The sequence below is a fragment of the Heteronotia binoei genome, unplaced genomic scaffold, assembly GCF_032191835.1.
Source record: "Heteronotia binoei isolate CCM8104 ecotype False Entrance Well unplaced genomic scaffold, APGP_CSIRO_Hbin_v1 ptg000468l, whole genome shotgun sequence".
Lineage (NCBI taxonomy): Eukaryota > Metazoa > Chordata > Lepidosauria > Squamata > Gekkonidae > Heteronotia > Heteronotia binoei.
Window position 1 is genome coordinate 155217 of NW_026800037.1, and position 10401 is coordinate 165617.

At 45.9% G+C, this 10401-nt stretch overlaps 1 non-coding gene across 1 annotated transcript; it reads right to left on the reverse strand.

The window, feature by feature from the left end:
- Positions 1-10074: 10074 nt before the first annotated feature.
- On the reverse strand, positions 10075-10141 carry TRNAT-AGU (transfer RNA threonine (anticodon AGU)). The gene has a single exon. It is a non-coding gene; the product is annotated as a tRNA-Thr (tRNA).
- Between the last annotated feature and the right edge of the window lie 260 nt (positions 10142-10401).

Sequence of the window (10401 nt, forward strand, 5' to 3'; positions counted from 1 at the left end):
GCCAAAGTAATGAGAAAAAGTCTTCCGCCATTGTCTGAGAGCGGGAAGCGTGGATGGAACGGAGGGGGGACGAGACCGCTTAGGGCTTCTCGGAGGTTGACTTAATCCCTCTGTCTGCTTGCTGAAATCCAAAACCTGGAGCTGTCATCTTTAACCCCGAAAAATTTCAGCCATAGCTTCCTCGCTTTTCCACCCCATCATTTACGTCAGCGTCCCGAGCCCTTCAAAGAGATCAAAACCCTTTCTGAAAAGCTTTGAGATTCTTTGAGCTATCTTGCAGGCTGGGATGTCCTAAATATATATATTTAGGACATATATACATTTAGGACTGTATATAAAATCGTTCTAAATCAAAAATAAAAGCTAAATCAAAAATAAAGGTGTCCTAAACTTGCTTATTTTTACATAATTTTATGACGGTCGTAGACCAGCAATAACATTACCAACACTGCAACACATCAAAGGAAACATGCACATACAGTAAACTCGTAACTTCGCTGTAATCTAAATCTGTGTCATGGGCTCAGCTAATAAAAAGATTTAAGCAGGTGTGTTGCGTCTTCTTGCACATTCTGCTTGTTTGTATTTGAAGGAGAAGACAGAAACAGGATACAGGATGACCTTGGAAGCTGGAAAACTGGGCTAAAATCAATTAAATGAATTTTAACAGGGATAAATATAAAGTTCTGCATTTAGGTAGGAAAAATCCAAGGCATGGTTATAGGATAGGGGAGACTTCTCTTAGCAGTAGTATGGGCAAAAAAGATCCAGGGGTCTTAATGGATCATATACTGAACGTGAGTCAACAGTGTGATGCAGTGGCTAAAAAGGCAAATGCAATTTTGGGCTGTATCAACAGAAGTATAGTGTCCACATCACGTGATGTGATGGTATTGCTTTACTCTGCTCTGTTAAGACCTCACCTGGAGTATTGTGTTCAGTTTTGGGCACCACATTTTCAGAAGGGTATAGACAAGCTGGAACGGGTCCAGAGGAGGGTGACGAAGATGGTGAGGGGTCTGGAGACCAAATCCTATGAGGAAAGGTTGAAGGAGCTGGGAATGTTTAGCCTGGAGAGGAGGCAGCTGAGAGGTGATAGGATCACCATCTTCAAGTACTTGAAGGGCTGTCCAATAGAGGAGGGTGTGGAATTGTTTTCTGTGGCCCTGAAAAGTAGGACCAGAATCAATGGGTTGAAAGTAAATCAAAAGAGTTTCCAGCTCATCATTAGGAAGAATTTCCTGACTGTTCGAGCGATTCCTCAGTGGAACAGGCTTCCTCGAGAGGTGGTGGGCTCTCCTTCCTTGGAGGTTTTTAAACAGAGGTTAAATGGCCATCTGACAGCTATGAAGATCCTGTGAATTTCGGCGGAGGTGTTTGTGAGTTTCCTGCATTGTGCAGAGGGTTGGACTAGATGACCCTGGAAATCCCTTCCAATTCTATGATTCTATTATTCTAATTTCCATTTCATTCTGAAGAAGTGGAGGTGCACTGGAGAGCTTTAACCTTGGATAAAACTTGGTTGGTCTTAAAGGCGCAGTTGGACTTGAACTTTGGTTTGGTCACATAAGTTGATGGCCTTGATTTTTTTTTTTAAAAAAGAAATTGCCCCTCCCATCCCTTCCCATGCTCCGAATCCCCTACAGCAATTACGGAAACACAAGATAGGTGCTCGGGAAAGATCAAAGCCCTCCTGAAGACGGCTCTGTCGGATTCCAGAGTTCACTTTGAAAAGTGCTCAGTTTACAAAGCATAGATGTTTTCGGTGACATATTAGAGAAACTAACCTGCATTCATACAATGCCAGATGCCTGTCAGTAATTCATAGGGAACAGACAGCAACCAGTTATTCCATCCGCTTTCATACTTAGAATATTTCCAGAGGAATAGTTAGAATGCGTAAGAATGTCATTCAAGTTCATGACATATTATCCTCAAGAACCTTTCGTGTTAATAGCTAGTGTGGTTGCGATCATTTTAATAGTGTGCAATTTTTTATGAACACTGTTCAACCCTGTTTGCTTGAAATGAAGATCCCCGCAAAAAACTGCTCTCAACTCGGCTTTATCCCCAAAGGTATGTGCATACTGAGTCGAAATGTCAATTTTTTAAAAACGATCTGGTCCCTGAGATCTTCAGTGCTGATGACACATTTCTTAGAGAAATTCTTGAAGTTCAAAATTTTAGATAGCCATGTCCTTTACTGTACTTATCTGTATAGAATCCTAGATCTATTTCCTTTGGCTCAAAGTTTTATATGCTGCTACTTTTCTTAGGAATTCTTACATTTTCAGTTTTCCAACAGTTGTTGTTCAGTCGCCCAGTCGAAATATATATATTTCAATCCCTGCTTCTATTAGTTGTATTTTCACTCCTCCAGTTTTCTTTGGTCATTTTCTTCTTTCATTTTGATGGAGTTTTTAGACCACTGTTATGTTATTTATATACTGTTTCTTCTGTTATTACCAGACACCACTGTAGGACCCTTGCAGCATATAAAAGCTCGTGGCAATTTTAGTGTCAGCTTCACTATCAAGTTTTCTTGAGAGCCGGTTTGGTGTAGTGGTTAAGTGTGCGGACTCTTATCTGGGAGAACCGGGTTTGATTCCCCACTCCTCCACTTGCACCTGCTAGCATGGCCTTGGGTCAGCCATAGCTCTGGCAGAGGTTGTCCTTGAAAGGGCAGCTGCTGTGAGAGCCCTCTCCAGCCCCACCCACCTCACAGGGTGTCTGTTGTGGGGGAGGAAGGTAGAGGAGATTGTGAGCCGCTCTGAGACTCTTCGGAGTGGAGGGCGGGATATAAATCCAATATCTTCATCTACCTCACAGGGTGCCTGTTGTGGGGGAGGAAGGGAAAGGAGATGGTGAGCCGCTCTGAGACTCTTTGGAGTGGAGGGCGGGATATAAATCCAATATCTTCATCTACCTCACAGGGTGTCTGTTGTGGGGGAGGAAGGTAAAGGAGATTGTGAGCCACTCTGAGACTCTTCAAAGTGGAGGGCGGGATATAAATCCAATATCTTCTTCTTGTTCTTCTTCTTATTTGACCAGGAAAAAAAGTTGATCTCAGTTTTGTCTCAAGCACTAAGAAGAAGAACATGCCATTGAATTGGAGCCAACTCACGGCAAGCCCTTCCATGGGGCATTCCAGGCAGGAGAGGAACAGAGGTGGTGTTCCATGGTCTTCCTCTGCGTAGCAACCCTACTCATCCTTGATGGCTCCCCATCTAAGTACTAACCAGGCCCAAACTTGATTAGCTTCCAAGATCTGATCCAACTGAGCTAGCCTGAGTTGTCCCGGTCAAGGAAAGAGACAAAACAGAGGTGTTTTGCCATTGCCTGCCTCTGCATGGCAACCCTGGACTTCCATTATGGTCTCCCATCCAAGTATCAACTGGAGCCAACCCTGCTTAGCTTTTGAGAGCTGACAAGATGGGGCTGGCTGGGAGATCCAGGTCAGGGCAGAGGTGGCTCGCCATTGCCTGTCTTTGTGTAGCGAGCCTGGGCTTCCTTGGTGGTCTCCCATCCAAGCGTTAACCAGGGATGACCTTGCTTAGCTTCTGAGATCTGATGAGACCGAGCTAGCCTGAGCCATCCAGGTCAGGGTAGCCAGGATTGTTCCCTTACTATATATACTCCTACAGGACTGGCTCTTCTGTAGACCCGCACAGGAGGTAACATCACGGGAAGGGCTTGGCCGCTATGACCTATTGTTGGCCCTCCAGAGGAACTGGTGGGCCACTGTGTGAGACAGGAGGCTGGACTAGATGGATCCCTGGTCTAATCCAGCAGGGCTCTTCTGATGTTCTCATGAAGACCTCAGTCTCTATGACCCATTTATTTGGCCCTCCAGAGGAACTGGTTGGCCACTGTGTGAGACAGGATGTTGGACAAGATGGACCACTGGTCTGATCCAGCAGGGCTCTTCTTATGTTCTCATGAAGACCTCGGCCTCTCTGCCCTGTTGTTGGCCCTCCAGAGGAACTGGTTGACCACTGTGTGAGACAGGAGACTGGACTAGATGGACTACTGGCTTGATCTAGCAGGGCTCTTCTGATGTTCTTATGAAGGCCTCAGCCTCCATGCCCTGTTGTTGGCCCTCCAGAGGAACTGGTTGACCACTGTGTGAGACAGGATGTTGGACAAGATGGACCACTGGTCTGATCCAGCAGGGCTCTTCTTATGTTCTCATGAAGACCTCGGACTCTCTGCCCTGTTGTTGGCCCTCCAGAGGAACTGGTTGGCCACTGTGTGAGACAGGATGTTGGACTAGGTGGACCACTTGTCTGATCCAGTAGGGCTCTTCTGATGTTCTCATGAAGACTTTGTATTCTATACCCTATTGTTGGCTCTCCACCTTAGACCCCTGACTCCATCACAATGTTCGTATGAACATATGAAGCTGCCTTATACTGAATCAGACCCTTGGTCCATCAAAGTTGGTATTGTCTACTCAGACTGGCAGCGGCTCTCCAGGGTCTCTAGCTGTGGTTTTTCACGCCTACTTGCCTGGACCCTTGTTAGTTGGAGATGCCGGGGATTGAACCTGGGACCTCCTGCTCTACCACTGAGTCACTGTCCCACCCTCTCCAATGCAGTGACTAATAAAACACTAATAGTACCAGGAAGATACAAAAAGGTAGATTCAAAAGTGGTAGAGTGGCATCCCTCTGAAAACTGTCAGAATGAGAGTGGTTCATTTTTCCAAAAAGGGAAATGGAGCAAGGTCCAAAGCCCTTCATTCACGAAGGGACATTTTCAGGTATGATGCCTTTTTCCCCAGGGCCTTTTTTTTGTAGCAGGTACTCATTTGCATATTAGGCCACATGCTCCTGATGTAGCCAATCCTCCTGCAGCTTACAGCAGGCCCTGTACAAAGAGCCCTGTAAGGAATTCTAGCAGGGCCTCCTTTGCCTATTAGGCCACACACCCTGATGCAGCCAGTCCTCCTGGAGCTTCCAGTAGGCCCTGTACGAAGAGCCCTGTAAGGAATTCTAGCAGGACCTCCTTTGCCTATTAGGCCACGCCCCCCTGATGCAGCCAATCCTCCAGGAGCTTCCAGCAGGCCCTGTACGAAGAGCCCTGTAAGGAATTCTAGCAGGACCTCCTTTGCCTATTAGGCCACGCCCACCTGATGCAGCCAATCCTCCTGGAGCTTCCAGTAGGCCCTGTACGAAGAGCCCTGTAAGGAATTCTAGCAGGACCTCCTTTGCATATTAGACCACACACCCCTGATGCAGCCAATCCTCCTGGAGCTTCCAGCAGGCCCTGTACGAAGAGCCCTGTAAAGAATTCTAGCAGGACCTCCTTTGCCTATTAGGCCACAACCCCTGATGTAGCCAATCTTCCTGCAGCTTACAGCAGGCTTTGTACGAAGAGCCCTGTAAGCTCCAAGAGGATTGGCTACATCAGGTGGTATGGCCTAATATTCAAAGGAGTTTCTGCTTTAAAAAAAGCCCTGCTTCTCCCAACTTCAGTTCCCGGTAGTAGGACTAATCCTACCGATTGAGCTTTCTCATTTTGATAATGCCTTAAATATCTTTGATGTATTGGGAGGTCTTTTAGGAATATTGCAGAACTGAAGGTCTTGACTCTGCACCGCTCCGCTGCTCATTTTACTCCCCTCTGCACTTCTCCATCTGCATGGGGAACATTAAGGCGGGTCCTTTCTTGGCCTTTCCCAGAAATGCATTACATAGATTGGATTGGTTCAGTGTGCAGCGTTAAGGGTCACGACTCTCTCCAAGATGAATCATTATGCCTCCTTTGAGCTTCATTACTTGGACTGCTCACTATATTTAGCAGACATTATGAGATGTTGCTTTTAACTTACAAGACTTCGGACTAAGCCCTGGTAACCTCAAGGACAAGCTGTTCAGGTATGTGTGTGTGTGTGCCCCCCCCCCCCATGCTGTCTTTATAAGAAGATTGTGCCTTCAAGACAGTACACTTCTAATCACAGTTACACCCTCTGTTGACTTACATAGATTCAGAAGGATATAAACTTCTAGTAATGTGTGGCTGTGAGAGTTGGACCATAAGGAAGGCCGAGCGCAGAAGAATACATGCATTTGAGATGTGGTGCTGGGGAAGACTCTTCAGAGCCCCTTGGACTGCAAGAAGATTCAATCAGTCAGTCCTAAGGGAAATCAACCCAGACTGTTCCCTGGAAGGTTGGATGCTGAAGCTGAAGCTCAAATACTTGGACCACCCAATGAGAAGGGAGCACTCACTGGAGAAGACTCTTGAGAGTCCCTTGGACTGCAAGAAGATCCAATCAGTCAGTCCTAAGGGAAATCAACCCAGACTGTTCCCTGGAAGGTCAGATGCTGAAGCTGAAGCTCAAATACTTGGACCACCCAATGAGAAGGGAGCACTCACTGGAGAAGACTCTTGAGAGTCCCTTGGACTGCAAGAAGATCCAATCAGTCAGTCCTAAGGGAAATCAACCCAGACTGTTCCCTGGAGGGTCAGAAGCTGAAGCTTGACTTGGATGGTCCAGGTTGGCCTGATCTCATCAGATCTTGGAAGAGAAGAAGAAGATGATGATGATGAAGACAACGACGATGACATTGGATTTATATCCCGCCCTCCACTCTGAATCTCAGAGTCTCAAAGCGGCTCACAATCTCCTTTATCTTCCTTCTCCACAGCAGACATCCTGTGAGGCGGGTGGGGCTGTGAGAGCTCTCCCAGAAGCTGCCCTTTCAAGGACAACCTCTGCCAGAGCTGTTGGTTTACCCAAGCCCATTCCAGCAGCTGCAAGTGGGGAATCAAACCTGAAGCGGGGAATCAAACCTCGTTCTTTCAGATAAGAGTCCGCACACTTAACCACTACACCAAACTGGCTCTCGCCCCTGTCTTTATATGGAAGACCACCCAGGAAGTCTGTGTTGCTATGTGGAAGCATGCAATGGAAAACACCTCCGCCCTGACGGGCCCAGGCTAGCTTGATTTCATTAGATCAAAAGCTAAGGAGGGTTGGCTTTGGTTAGTATTTGGATGGGAGACCACCAAAGAAGTTGCAAAACAGGTGCCAGAAATGGCAAAACACTTCCTGTCAGCTTGGTGTAATGGTTAAGACCGGTGGGCTCTAATCTGGAGAACCAGGTTTGATTCTCCGCTCCTCCCCTTGAAGCCAGCTGGGTGACCTTGAATCAGTCACAGTTCTGTCAGAGCTCTCTCAGCCCATCCTGCCTCACAGGGTGTCTGCTGTGGGGAGAGGAAGGGAAAGAGATTGTAAGCTGCTCTGAGACTCCAAGATGAGGGCAGGGTGTAAATCCAATGTCTTCTTGTCTTGAAAAGCTTATCCTGGGGTCATCATGAACTGATTGTGACTCAATGGCACACAGTTATTATTATGCCCTGTCCTGTATGGCCCATTATATCCCATTGAAGCCCCTCCCCTCCCCAAACTCAAGGGTTGAATTCTAGCAGGAGCTTCTTTGCATATTAGGCCACACACCCCTGATGTAGCCAGTCCTCCAAGAGCTTACAAAAAAAAAGTCTTGTAAACTCTTGAAGGATTGGCTACTTCAGGGGTGTGTGGCCTAATATGTAAAGGAGCTCCTGCTAGAATTCCACCCCTCCTTCTTCATGCTCCACCCCAAAAATCTTCAGGTTTTTTCCCACCTGGAGCTGGGACCCCTACTACTGGGTGGAAACAACCTTGTAAAGATTGGAGAACATTGTAGATTTTGCATCGTGCGTTGTTCCAATCAACTCCTGGGATTTCTTTCATAACATTTCAGACCATTTCCCACAAAACCGAGCCATCATTTTGTTTCGAACGAAGCCCAGCTTGCCCCGCTCATCTGGTTCGGTGCGCAGTCCAGAATGTGAGCCACGATGACATTTCCCCCAAAGATACCCGAACCACAAATTTAGCTAACCGAAATGAACAGAGCAAAACAGTCCAACTTGGATTCTTCCCCTACAGCTGAGTCCTATGTAATCTTCTCAAGCATAAAGGGGAAAAATGCCCAGTGTACAAAAAACATCCCTTTTGAAGGACAATTGAATAATTGTGCCTGTGGTGTTTGCAACCTCAAAGCTAGGAAAAAATTAAGGGTACGTTGCGGGTGGGGGGGGGAGAGATCTATGTCAGGGTCACAACAATGACAACCGTTGCTGAATTTAGCAACGCAAAGAGTTTGGGCTTCAGCGTTGAGTGATGAAAACGCTATTTATCTTAATAGTTCAGGGGGTGGGTTTTGTTTTTAATTTTAAAATCCGGTGTAGTCTTTTGAAAGAAAGGACGTAGGCACACGGCAAAGGCACTGGCAGTCCATGGTTCAGCGGTGGAGGCAGTCCCGGATTGACATGTTTTTTGAGGCGGGGGGCAAAATAAAAAAAATGTCACCCTCTTGTGGGCCCATTCTATCTTATGGGCCTATAGAATAGAATGGACTCCATACCCATGTTGGTGCCCCCCAGCCCCGTGGCAAGCACCCCCTCCACCACTCCCTAGATCCGGCCCTGGGTGGAGCATCCAAATCATATCAAGACAAATCAAACTACAGAACACTCGCTCTCGGGCCTTTTCGGCCGCAGCCCCATATCTCTGGAACCAACTTCCAGAGGAGGTGCGGGCCCTGCGGAACCTTGATCAGTTCCGCAGGGCCTGCAAGACCACCCTTTTTAAATTAGCTTATGAATAACTGAATTATACTGATAAGAAGAAAATCCGCCATCAGCACCAACTAGAAGAGCATCAAGGATAGCGTTATAATATGTTTTAGTTAATTGTTTTAATCAGGTTTTTAAGGTCAATTAATGTTTAATGTTTCTAATGTAACTGTTTTATTGTTGGTGCACCATTGGTCACCGTATTGTTAGCCGCCCTGAGCCTGCTTCGGCAGGGGAGGGCGGGGTACAAATAAAATTTATTATTATTATTATTATATTATATACCGAAGGATCCAGGTTAAATCTCCGGAATCTCCTGCTCAAAGGATCGGGGGTAGTAGGTGATGTAAAAATCCTCTACCTGAAAGTTTGGAGAACTGCTAAGGATGCCACGTTCCAGGTGGTAAGAGGAAATAGGCACTGCTTTCGTGCAGCCGTGCCTCCAAAATTCTCTTAGAGTAACATGGCAATTCATATTATTTAAGGATAATAGAAAATACATAATTAATACAAGACAGAACGAACACAGCAAGGAGCAAGACGTCAACTCCAAAAGCCCGGAGCTTTTTTTGAAGCAGGGACTCCTTTGCATATGAGGCCACGCAGCCATACCATACCAAACCTTTAATGGCATAACAGTTGCAAATAAAAATACACAGAACGTAAAAATTTAAACATGGGAGATAAAATGAAACCGAGCCTACAGAGGCATTCATACGTGGTCAGATTTAAATTTAAGGATGTCAGCCAAAAATTTTGCCACAGCCTCGCTAACCTCCCCCTTAGTATCGTTCGATAAATAATAACAGGGTGGCAGAATAGACAAATCTGGGGAGAAAGAAAGCTTGCAAAATAAATCTTTACGGAGGTTATGATAAAAAGAATAATCAAGCAATGTATGTTGAATTGAGTCGAGAATATTCGCTCCACAGGAACAGACTCGATGATATCTCCTTTGTAAAATTTTGGAGGGAAACGCATTTAGTCTAAAGGCCACACACCCCTGATGTAGCCAATCCTCCTGGAGCTTACAGTAGGCCCTGGACTAAGAGCCCTGTAAGCTCCAGAAAGATTGGCTACATCAGGGGTGTCCAGGGATGAAATTCTAGCAGGAGCTCCTTTGCATATTAAGCCACACCCCTGTGATGTAGCCAATACTTCAAGAGCTTACAAGACTCTTTTTTGTAAGCTCTTGGAGGATTGGCTACATCAGGGGTGTGTGGCCTAATATGCAAAGGAGCTCCTGTTACAAAAAAAGCCATGGATATAATGCCACAGAATCTACCCTCCAAAGCAATCATTTTCTTCACAGAACATATGAAGCTGCCTTCTACTGAATCAGACCCTGGGTCCATCAAAGTCAGTATTGTCTTCTCAGACTGGCAGTGGCTCTTTAGGATCTCAAGCGGAGGTTTTCCATGCCTACTTGCCTAGACCCTTTTGAGTTGGAGATGCCAGGGATCGAACCTGGGACCTTCTGCTTACTAAGCAGATGCTCTACCACTGAGCCACCGTCCACTCCTAATTAGTATAATAAAGAAATAAATAAATCAATGCAAATCACAATAAGTCACAGCAACATTATAGTCCTTACAATATTCAGCAACAATATAGTCCATGACACTCAAAGTGAAGCAATCCTCTAAAGACAGAACTTCAGGCACTGTACAATGTACCCCATATCCTTCAGAAATGTCTTCCACTTCAAGAATTCTATGTGAATACATCAATATAGACTAATTCCATGCAAAATTGTCTGTGTCAGTTTTTCAT